This window comes from Epinephelus moara, chromosome 19 (genome assembly GCF_006386435.1).
Source record: "Epinephelus moara isolate mb chromosome 19, YSFRI_EMoa_1.0, whole genome shotgun sequence".
Lineage (NCBI taxonomy): Eukaryota > Metazoa > Chordata > Actinopteri > Perciformes > Serranidae > Epinephelus > Epinephelus moara.
The window spans coordinates 24,322,069-24,334,830 of record NC_065524.1 but is presented as its reverse complement, the minus strand read 5'-3'; the positions used below and the strand labels follow the sequence as shown (position 1 = coordinate 24,334,830).

Below are 12,762 nucleotides of genomic sequence, written 5' to 3'. Positions count from 1 at the left end.
GATTAGTGCTGTCTCCAGCTATATCTGTTTCTTTGCGGACATGATCATACCAATAAAACAGTTTAAAGTATTTCAGTAAACCTTGGCTGTGAGGGACGCTCTGCAGAGGAAGGGTCATTAGCCCTTTCTCATACACATGTGCTGGCTTTCCTTGACTCCGAAACGGTGAGTCAGCCGAGCACGGCAGGGATTTGCATCGCCATACAACAGGGCAACCCACGTGAAGATGAGCCTTCAACTTATGTTGCGCTTGTCTTGAGTTGATGACGTTTAAAAGCAGCACCCTCTTTAGTGCTGTTTAATTTTGCACCCTGCAATGGTTGTTGGTAGCCGGGTATTTATGATTATGAATTTTCAGGCATCTAGCATCATATAACAGCGAAGACCTTTTATGTATTTTACTGAATCCTCACTGGATAGTAACACCAAATTCTCCCTGAATGATGAGGAAGCCTATGCACCAATAGAAAAACTCAACACCGCTCTCATGAAAACATGGATAAATGACAACGAGGCCAGATCAGCAGTCAGAAAACCGATGCACTAGAGACCTGAAGAGGTCCAATCATTCTGTGATTCTCAAGAAAACAAGTGCAGAGTCACAACAGCTGCAACCATGTATGCGCATTCACCCACTAGTTGCCTCTTTTTTTGCCAACTGGCATCACACCAGTTAATCAGCTGTTCGTTGGCCCATGACCAATCTTTCCACACAATCTTGGGCAAGCGTGTGAATCCATTTGCACCCCCCTCACCACCACTACCACCACCACCACCTTTATAGCCAACTGGCATGAACACAAACACACAGACACACTACACCATGCCAAATTTCAACCTCCTAGGGCAGAAGCTGTGGTTGCCAAAGGGTGGGAAAATTTTGGTGGGCCGACCAGCTAACAGATGGAATGAGCAGAGCTGCTGGTCGCAGCTAAAAAGTAGGAACAATAAACAATTTAGTGTGATTTTTCTGTTGCCTGTCCTGTTAATCACCCCGAGACTCCTCAGATTTACCTTGCTACCCCTTGTGGGGGGTCTCAACCCTTAGCTTGGAAACCCCCTGAGCTCATTTTCACAATAATTCCTCTATATTTTGAATGGCAAAACAGAGATTGACAATTTCAACCTAGACACAGTTTAAAATTCCATCATCAGCTCATTATTGCACACCGCTGAATGACCTCAGGCCACTATGAACAGCGTAACATTTAAAGTTAAACACTAATCACAGCATCCTGTACCTGTGTTCAACAAAATCCCAGATTCAGAAAAACTTCCAGCGTGCACCTTGTTTAAATTCAAAGAAAATCATCAAAGCTACAGGCTTGTTAAAAAAAAGACCCTCACCTCACTGCTTTGCTGTTTATCAAAGAAATGACCCCTACACCAGATGGTGTGTTTGGAATAAACCGTATCACACAGCACCCTCTAATGTGGCTCCGCTGTAATAACCAACCTGCGACCAGCCCTAGTCTCCCCTGCAGGATTGAACTATTCCCATCTGTCCCTGTGCTGGCTGCAGGGCAGATCTGATCTAGTTTAATGAGTAAAAAGCCAGAGTTCACTGCACAACAAAAATAATGACACACCGGATGCATGGCATGAGCTGTAATTTCACCAGTAGCTGTGGTGCTTTCAAAACACACAACTCACTGCCTCTGTATTTTGGCTCAGGGTTGGAAAGTGTATGATTTTTTCTCTCCTCGTCTTCAGTACTCAACTGATTTTGCATAAGTGAATGAATGTGTGACCTCCAAGACTAAAGTAGAGAAATGGATCATTTTATTTTGGAGGAAACGAAGAGTTTTGCCCTCCAGGTCTGGGCATGCAATGAGCAATGGTGACGGATAGGTATTATGAGGAGTTTCTCCTGCCTCCGTTGGGGATTTGTGATAATCTCCTTTAGAATGAGTCATGGGTAGATTACCATATTGCCTGCTGTAGGCCAGGATATCCCATATAGGCTATGCTAATAGGTGAAACTCAGGAGGCTCGCCGGTGGACTTGGAATGAGAACAGTGCTTACCTGTATCTGGGAAGCACATTCCTGAGCAAGTGGAAATGGTATTAACGTATTTGCCACTCCTTCTGTGCACACAGAAAATCAAATCTGCATGCTTATGTTATGGCTTCAGCTATCAAACATCTCTTTACACATTTATGACACGCAGTATTTACATGTGATACAAGTGTGGCTGCTGTATTTGCTTTTTCACACACTCAGGGGTAAAGATCAACAAACACGGGCACACAAATCAAACAGTAATCTTAACACTGTGTCTACTCTACATGATAATGCAAAGACCTCAGAGTCTTTATGAGGGCAGATTTCATTCTGGACAACTGACCTTTCGCTAAGCCCTGCCCCTTTGTGATGGTCCACCAAGCTGTCAGAGTAAGCATGGAGCCCACACTGTAAGTAACTGTACTCCCTGAGAAAATATTAGCAGTGATTCCAGAGAGAAGCAGACAGAGGGGTCTACAGTCTGTGTTTGAAGGATATATCCAGGATGTCAAACTGACTCAGCAGCAACAACAGGTTAAAAAGACAAAGATAGTTAGAAGCTAAAGCCCAACTATAGGCTACAGATCACAGGGTAAAAGTGAACCACCACATCACTGCTGATCGCCACAGAAGACAATGAATATAAAGGGAAACTTCTCCGATATTGAACCAGCTGTGTGGCATCACAGTGTGTGCAGATTAACGGTGTTTGGCATCAGTCAAGTCAAACAATGTTCATCTGCGCACACTGCGATGACACACAGCTGGTTTAATATTAGCAAAGTTTCCCTGCTTCCCTTCACTGGTTCCTGTACAGCAGCAGCATGTGTATACATTCAGTAGGCTATATCTTCAGTAGCTAGCTAGCTAACCCTACACTTTTCAGGGTTTGATTTTGGTTTTGGAACAGGGAAGAAACATGTATCTTTTTCCAGCCTCTCCAGGTAACGAGTATCATTAATACACGACGTGCCCCAGGCACAACATTTAGCTCCAAATCCACAAAACCAGCCTGAAAATGAAGAAAATCTGAGACAACTGCATTAGAGTCAATGGAGCACAGCTGTGTTGTTGTCGCACCCTGATTGAAGCTGGCCCGATGCTACACCATCTCACTCCGATCTTGTCACATATTGATGTTTGGGTCATGGCCTTTCCATGTCCACATACAACATGAAAGGTACCCTGGGTGTGTTGGTTGTTGACGTTCAGAGAAACCATGTCAAGTTCCGCCTGTTACATGAATTGTCTTCTTTCAAGATACACTTCAGTTTTCACAGGAAATTTAACAATTAAATACAGTCTCTTTCAAAATAAACACACTACATTGGTACAACACCACAATTTGATGGTTTTTTTTCCTTCAACAACAAACACACATGGTTGTGTTTAAGCAACAAAAACACGTAGTTAGGTTTAGGCAACAAAAGCATGTGGTTAGGTTTAGGCAACAAAAAACACGTAGTTAGGTTTAGGCAACAAAAGCATGTGGTGAGGTTTAGGCAACAAAAACTCATGGTTAGGTTTAGGCAACAAAAACACGTAGTTAGGTTTAGGCAACAAAAACACGTAGTTAGGTTAGGGTTAGGGTTAGGTTTAGGCAACAAAAACTCATGGTTAGGTTTAGGCAACAAAAACACGTGGTTAGGTTTAGGCAAAAAAAACTCATGGTTAGGTTTAGGCAACAAAAACACGTAGTTAGGTTTAGGCAACAAAAGCACGTCTTTAGGTTTAGGCAACAAAAACACATAGTTAGGTTTAGGCAACAAAAGCATGTGGTTAGGTTTAGGCAACAAAAAACACGTAGTTAGGTTTAGGCAACAAAAGCATGTGGTAGGGTTAAGCAACAAAAACTCATGGTTAGGTTTAGGCAACAAAAACACGTAGTTAGGTTTAGGCAACAAAAGCACGTGGTTAGGTTTAGGCAACAAAAACTTGTGGTTAGGTTTAGGCAACAAAAACACATAGTTAGGTTTAGGCAACAAAAGCACGTAGTTAGGTTTAGGCAACAAAAACATGTGGTTAGGTTTAGGCAACAAAAACTTGTGGTTAGGTTTAGGCAACAAAAACACGCAATTAGGTTTAAGCAACAAAAACACGTGGTGAGGGTTAGGCAACAAAAACACGTGGTGAGGTTTAGGCAACAAAAACACGTGGTTAGGCTTAGGCAACAAAAACACGTGGTGAGGTTTAGGCAACAAAAACACGTGGTTAGGCTTAGGCAACAAAAACACATAGTTAGATTTAGGCAACAAAAACACGTAGTTAGGTTTAGGCAACATAAACACGTGGTTAGGCTTAGGCAACAAAAACACATAGTTAGGTTTAGGCAACAAAAACACGTAGTCAGGTTTCGGCAACAAAAACACGTGGTTAGGCTTAGGCAACATAAACACGTGGTTAGGCTTAGGCAACAAAAACACGTGGTGAGGTTTAGGCAACAAAAACACGTGGTTTGGCTTAGGCAACAAAAACACATAGTTAGGTTTAGGTAACAAAAGCACGTGGTTAGGTTTAGGCAACAAAAACATGTGGTTAGGCTTAGGCAACAAAAACACGTGGTTAGATTTAGGCAACAAAAACACGTGGTTAGGCTTAGGCAACAAAAACTTGTGGTTAGGTTTAGGCAACAAAAACACGTAGTTAGGTTTAGGTAACAAAAGCACGTAGTTAGGTTTAGGCAACAAAAACATGTGGTTAGGTTTAGGCAACAAAAACTTGTGGTTAGGTTTAAGCAACAAAAACACGCAATTAGGTTTAAGCAACAAAAACACGTGGTGAGGGTTAGGCAACAAAAACATGTAGTTAGGTTTATGCAACAAAAGCACTTAGTTAGTTTAGTTTAGTTTATGTTTAGTTTATTTACTTTATTAATCCCCCTGAGGGGAAATTCAAACATCTCTAGGTTTTAGCAACAAAAACACGTGGTGAGGTTTAGGCAACAAAAACACGTGGTTAGGCTTAGGCAACAAAAACACGTGGTGAGGTTTAGGCAACAAAAACACGTGGTTAGGCTTAGGCAACAAAAACACATAGTTAGATTTAGGCAACAAAAACACGTAGTTAGGTTTAGGCAACATAAACACGTGGTTAGGTTTAGGCAACAAAAGCACGTGGTTTGGTTTAGGCAACAAAAACACATAGTTAGGTTTAGGCAACAAAAGCATGTGGTTTGGTTTAGGCAACAAAAACACATAGTTAGGTTTAGGCAACAAAAGCACGTGGTTAGGTTTAGGCAACAAAAGCACGTGGTTAGGTTTAGGCAACAAAAGCACATGATTTGGTTTAGGCACACCCCACTTGGACTTTTGCCACCTTAACTTTCTTCCTTGTCCCCCTGCGTTTTCCCCTGATGCCACCGGGGGCTGTAACCAGCTGCGTATCATGCCGACGTTAAAGTAAGCCCTTTTGTTGGTTTCTGAAGCTGCAAGTCACTGCCCAAGCGCTGGATTTTGACGAGTGAAACCGGGCTTCTAAATGCTACATTTTTATTTTGTTTGCCAGTGATGCACAGAAAATGATTCATGACCCTAAGAGCAAAACATTCCTGAAATTTGAATTATGTTTTCAAACATTAGTGATAATAATACGAGTTATACTCTGTGCAACAGCATCAGGAGAGTACACAAGAGAACCCTGCTGCTCAGTACATAATTCCTGTGACATCAATAAGATGGCATGAGAAATGTGCTCAAATAATGCCAGCAGGGAATCGTCACTCCACAGGGTTGATGCATATCAGACTACTGACACTTGTATATTTAAAAAAAAGAAAAACCAGAATCCCAATTCCTATTGAGTTGTTTCTATTTTACATTCACTATGAATATTTGATTATAAGGTGATTTAATATTGATGCATTTCTGTGAAGTTGCTCCCACTTCTTCTTCCTGTCAAATTGAATGTTAACATATCAGGAGCTGTGTGGCTCCGTCTGCTGCAGCGATACTACATCCTCAGCAAGCCAATGAATTTGTTCACTTGTTAAGGAGGCGTCAGGCGTAGCTGAATGCATGCATGAGCTCGTTGTGCTGATTAAACTAAGGGCCGGGAACAAGGCCTCAAAAGACCAATTAGAATAAGCAAACTGTCACAAGCTAGCACAGAGATAGAGCCAGACTTCCCATTGTTTGGTGCATACACTGCATTGCTAACTTTGAGGACTCCCTGCTGTATGAATAATAGCCCTTCATAAAACCTTTTGAGATTTATGAATCTCTGTGAAGCACAGCAGTATTTCTGTGTCATGATTTACATCCGCAGGTCTATTATAGAATTACTGCTTCAGAAAATGACTTCGCATAAACACAAACTCTGGCAGAACCTGTTTAGCAAGGTGTATAAATACATTTAAATGAACCCCGAGGTGAAGATTATATGATACAGGGGTACAGAAATACTGCTTGCCACTTCTGTGATCAGTTCATAAACCTGAATTTCCACATATCTTGTTTACTGTGAAAGCCAGATTCGTCATAACAATTTACAGACACAAAAACTGGTGGTATATAACTGCAGCTGTCACCCACATGTACAAACTGTCATGACCTGAATGATTCATGTTTGGAATGATCAGAAACCCACGTGGATGTCTACATTCATGTGTAGTAACATCTTTTTTTTTTGAGAAAGGTTAAGGACACATTTTCAAACAAGACTAAGGGTCACACAGCCATGCTAGCCTCTGTGATGCTGTACTGAGGGACAACAGTGCTTTGATTAAAGCTAACCCTTACCTTGCTGGGTCCATGTCATTGGTTCGACAGCCCATTGGTTCGACATCCCATTAGTCCGACTGTCCGCGGTGCTGAACGGCTCGCGGCGGGCGTATGGTTGAGGCAGAGCAGGCTCACGGCTTATGTGTTTGTCACTTTCTTTTTCATTTTAACCCACGCCATGATCTTTTCCTGACCCTAACCAAGTGGTTTTTGTGCCTAAACCTAACCAGACCTTAACCACAGGGCATCATGATGATTTCGGAACGGACTTCGGAACAATGAGTTTAATATGGTCGGAACAATGGGATGTCGAACCAATGGGCTGTCGAACCAATGGGCAGTACCCACCTTGCTAACAACCATTTGCCAAATAGCACTAAATACTGTACAAAGTACCACTGAGGCTGATGGGCATGTCATTATTTTTGAAGATATTTGGTCACAAATCAAAGTGCTGGATTAGAATCTTTGCTAAATGAAAAGGTACTAAAGTTGTTACAGTTACATGAGACGGTAATATGTACTAGAATTCATGACAATCCACAAAATAGTTATTAAAGATGTTGCAAGTTGCAGTAACAATTTAGTTCCATTACTGTGACAACATGGATGCTTCACACCCACCTTTAACCTGGCAGCACCTAAGATCTATACAATCAGGACAGTTTCAAGGCAGACACCCAGGATTAGATTACCAATTCAGTATCTGACTAAATGTCAGTGTTGCTGCAGAACATTATTATACACAGTGAAGCTGACCTTTGATTTGAATGCCATCACTTCATCATTTTATACGATTAGACATTTGTGTGAAATTTTGTCAGAATTAGCATATGAATTCCTGAGTTATGGCAAGAAATATGTTGATATTTTCATTTCATTTTTGAGTACAGGTGGACATTTGGGCCAAATTTTAGGAAATTCCCTCAAGGCCCTCTTGAGATATCACGTTCACAAGAATGAGACGAACAAGGTGACAATGACCTTGACCTTTGAACTTCAACCACCAAATTCTTATCAGTTTGCCCTTGAGTACAAATGGACATTTGTGTCAAATGTGAAAATTTCCTCAAGGTGTTCTTGACATATCGCTTTCATGAGAAGGAGACGGCTGCAAGGTCACTGTAACCTTGACCTTTGACCACCAAAATCAGTTTTTTCCCCATTAAAGGTTTTCTTGGGGGGAGATTTCCTTATCCACTATGAGGGTCCAGAGGGATGTCGTATGCTGTACAGCCCTCTGAGGCAAATTGTTACTTGTGATATTGGGCTTTATAAATAAAACTGAATTGAATTGAATTGAATCCTTGAGTCCAAATGAATACTTGGGCCACATTTGAAAAAAAATGTCCTTTAGGTGTTCTTGGGATATCACGTTTGAGAGAATGAGACTGGCAAGGTCAAAGTGACCTTGACCTTTGACCACCAAAATCTAATCAGTACATCCTTGAGTCCAAGTGAATGTTTGTAATCCATTTAAAAAATGTCTTTTGACCTTTGACCACCCAAAACTAATCCCTAAATCCACAAGGACTTTTCTGCCAAATCTGTAGAAATCTCCTCAGGGCATCCTTGAGATAATGTGTTCACAACAATGGGATAGAAGGACAACCCGAAAACAGTCTATTGCTGGGGTGGAGGCATAAACAGAAAAATACACCACCACACACTTCTTGCGGGCCCTAAGTGATGAGTGAGAGGGAATACTTCTTTATGAGTCTATACATGGTTTTTAAGACATCTAATTTACACCCACAAATGTCAACTTCATGGTGGAGCAAGAGGAAAAGGCAGCGGATCAAAGTCATTAAGATGAATTCTCAACATGAACACCTGTACAAAATGTCACAGCAATCCATCTGATAGTTGTTGTGATATTTCAGTCTGGACCAAAGTAGTGAACTGACCTCAGCTGTTCATGCACCTGCATATCTACACTGATGTTACATCTATACTAGGTGACACATTGTTTTAAGTAAAGGTCATGGAGTAAAGTATGTGATTGAAGATGTAGTGTTAGGCAATAGAAGAGTGAGAATCTTGCATAACTTTTGGATGTGAATAATATAATCTAGTCCCAATATGATAAAGACAGAATGAGAGATTGGATGATATTTGTGCAGTCCCATATGCCAACTAACAAATGATTATTTTCTAGGATGTCTTTGGAACAGAATTGTTTACTGAACCAATAAGCATCAGTGGCCCACATCCCACTTAACTATATTTTTGCTGTTTCCTTCCAAAGCAGAAACTCTTGGCATCGTCAAAAATGTTTTTACCATCGAGCGTTAATGAACCAGATTATGAAATTGTCTTGTCTTGCTCAGTGGCTCGTGCATTTTAGTGCTGGTGGAGTTTTAAAGATTGGATTTTTATGTCAATAAACTTAATGTCTCCCCCCTCCTCTTATGCTCATCCAATTATAACCTGTCTTTCAGGTAAATTGAATTTGATCTCATTTAATTTTAAATTACCTGTTCAAGACTTTGTGATGATTTTCTGTAGATCACAGCAGGTCGTTGCATCGTTGCAATTATCACTTTGTACTTTCCTGACTCTTGCCTACACGAGCCTATGACAGATAGCCGAACTGTTGTGACAATGACCAGTAATGAAACTTCAGATTTTCCAGGCAGTGTGAAACATTTCATCTTTTGACGGTCTTGTTTTATGAATATGAAATTCAAATGACAAGTAAATCCTATTTGAGGAGACATTGGATTGTGGGTCCTCTTGAACCAAAAATTAATTACCACAGGAAATGCCCATTCTTAATGCTGTCATTTAATCTACTAAGTGAAATAATCAGGGTGAAGAGTAAAAAAAAAAAAAGCCTGGGACATAATCCTGTGACAGACTGAAATGTTTCCATCATTCGTCGGGCCAGCTGTAATCCAATTCATCGGGAGAGTATTCCAAAAAGAGATTGGTGAAGTATGTCCTTGTGTTTGAGGAGACGGGGGCACAGATGCATTTCATATCCACTGGTAATTATTTTTCTCTCTGGCTGCTGCTTTTTCGCTCTCATTTTAAGGCTTTGTTAAATAGTATGTACAATACAAGTTTAAATTTGCCAAAAACGGCATGATTTTGAGCCCCGAGCAGGGTCTGTACAGCGCTGCTCTCCTGTCAGTGTGCATGCAGAGTGGAGCTGGTGGCTCTTGATAGACAGTGAACACTACAGAGACCCTGTTCTTGTCTGTGCACACCCAAAAATTAATCCACACAAGATGTCACACATTTAACAGTTAAAAAAGACACAACTGATAATTAAAACAAAAAAACAATTTTTTTTTGCAGGTCTTGCTTCCATATTTTGTTCTGCTTCCATCAGCACAGTGCTGAAGTTTGTTTTGATCCTTTAGGACACCGGGCTTGTTGTGGTGGGAACAAGGTTCCCTCCTGACCTATTTTCTGAGCCGTTTTTTCAAGCTACTTCACTCTGGCATTCAGCTCCTGCTCCTTTCTGAACTTCAGCCTCCAAAGAGCTCTGTGAACTTGATTGGCATTCTCAGAGTTTGATTGACTGCAGGACACTTTTTGTAAATGTCATTCCGGTTGTGTTAGATGTGTCAATCTCCGATAAACCAAGACACAAATGAAGAGAATGTGCTCGAGATTTCCATCGCCTTTTTGGTTGCAATCACTGCCATCTTTAAAAACACTTTTTTCCTTTTCTCTTTTTTTTTGCAGTTTGTGTTGACAGGTGAAAGAGTGGGCTCAGGAAGGCTGTCAGTTTCTCATACTTCCCCGCATACTTCTCACTGCTTTTCAGAGATACAGTAACTATCCATATCCCCATGTTTGGTGACCTGTCATTGCTCTTCTTTAGAGCGAAAGCCCACTGCACGGTGAAGGCCTCATTCTGACAGACCTCTCCCTGCAGACATCGTATTTTTATGAGCGTACTGCTGAGTTTGACTGCTGTGTGCTACCATATACTCAACTTTTATCCCTATTATGAAATTCAAGGACTGTATCTTTAGAGCTCCACGCATTGTTCACATTGTCATAAAGACACACGCTGATGCACTTTAATATTTTCAAAACTGCAAGTTGCTTGGAGCATTATCCACTTTACTAAAGCACCTTGACATAGGGGTTAGGATGCAGAGGCAGGAATAGTAAAGGCCTGCAATTATGCTTCACAATACACATAAAAATAGGTTAGAACTTTATTGTTGAATCCGGTACATTTTTTGGTAGTCCTCTTCCCCCCTGCGCGGGGTCCTGATGTGTCAGTTAATAAATTATCATGAATCTGCATCATGTAAAGGGGTTGAAAATACCACATTCTGTAGTTACAAATGTCCATATAAAAACACCATGATCACACTGTCACATCTCACTGTTGAAATACAGCGGTGACAGCCGTGTGGGTATTATGTCTTTAATGTCATATGTTAGATTCTCCATCTCTGTTAGATACAAAATAGACAAAAATAATTTCATATATTTTTCAGAAATTTTCAAAAACATTGTCAAGTGATCACAACATAAAATAATCAATGACAATCTTAATCATTAGCAAGTAAACTGCTATTAGCAAAATAAGTTTTCTTTTACTTTATCATAGAGGATATAATCATAATTTCTTCATTATGCTCTCCGTGATTTCTCTGGAAATATCTTTAGTGAAATGAACGACAATCTCTTTGCGATCCGTTTCAGGATTAAAACAATAAACTGAGGCTGAGAAAAGAAACAAACGTGGAATCTCTGGATAAAAGAGGCCCATCTTCTGTGGTGAATAAAGAGTTAAAATTACAGTCAAGCACGGTTCACGTAAAATTTCAGATTTCTTTGAGGCACTCATTGCCTTGCAGCTCTATGTTCCCATCTGTAATAGCCCTGTCTTTGATAAACGCTTGGTACAAGTTTGAACTTATCAGGGTTAAATAAAATTTGACTATAAGTGCAATCAGCTGTCGTGGACAGTGATCAGAGTTTATCCAGTTGAGGCACACAATCATTTTTTTAATGATTATTTTCTTAACAAAAAAATGATAAAGATATGAAAATAACAAAAAAGGAAATAAATTTTCCGCATGGTCAGTCAGAGTTTTGTCATTGGTATGTGCAGGCTGTTCCACGGTCCCATCCATAACTCCTCCTCGTCTGATAACGTGTGGTCACTGTGGGACTCCAGTGTCTCCCTACTGTCCTTGTGGTTGTCAACAGAAGTCTCTTGCTCCTCCTTGATACAGGGGCCACTGCTGTTTCTGTCAATCAAAGCCTTGGCCATGTTGGTTTTGGACCCAAAACTTTTAAGCTCTGTGATGGTGGACCCCAGGGAGCCACAGGAGGACCGAGTGTTAAGGTTGACGTCCACGTTGGAGGGAACACACGTATCCGTTCCACTTTCTGTCTCGTTTCCTGTGCCATCGATGCTAATAACGGGAGGGGGTTCTTCATGAGTCACGCCCAATTTGTCGAGTTTTTTAAAATGCTTACCGAGCCGGCATGGGGAGCCCAGCTTCAAGTTGTTAGGGTGGGGTGTCCGCCTAGTTCGGACAATAGTGCCATTCTGTGCGAGGTAGATGTTCCCGTTGATGTTGCTGTGGCTGTTGGGGAGTCGGTTCCGCTGGGTCTCTGTGGTGCTCTCCTCTCCTGTGGAGGTGGTCTCATTCTCCCGATCTACCACCAGCTTAATGCGCTTCTTTTTCCCCGGCTGAGGAGGACAGAAGGGGTCAAGGTCAATATATTGTTTTTTCAGGACGTACAGTATACCAAGTTTCTCTAGGAAACATGCAAACACTGCAGAGAGCTAGCTGGGTTATATACCAGCCATCAAGATCATGGTATCCACAGGGAATTCTTGCCATAGTCTACTTCTTTGTCCCAGAAAATACACTCAAAAATACTTCCAAGCAAAATTGATGCTCCTATGTATTTGAGGACTATCATGTACTGAAATAAAGATGCCTTCCACAAACCTAATTAATGCTACAAAACAAATACTGACATACAACCATAAAGCGGTGTTATCACTAGGGCTGCCCCCTGATAGTCGACCAAACGTTGGTTGACTAGACA

The 12,762-nt window shown here is 41.1% G+C and overlaps 1 protein-coding gene across 1 annotated transcript in view; it reads right to left on the bottom strand.

Moving 5' to 3' along the window:
• Window positions 1–12,256: 12,256 nt before the first annotated feature.
• LOC126407096 (protocadherin-15-like) overlaps window positions 12,257–12,762 on the bottom strand; it is a 329,125-nt gene continuing 328,619 nt past the window's right edge. Inside the window, exon 40 of the mRNA XM_050071779.1 lies at window positions 12,257–12,397. The gene's annotated coding sequence lies outside the window, so the exon portion shown is untranslated. The remainder of the gene's footprint in view (window positions 12,398–12,762) is intronic.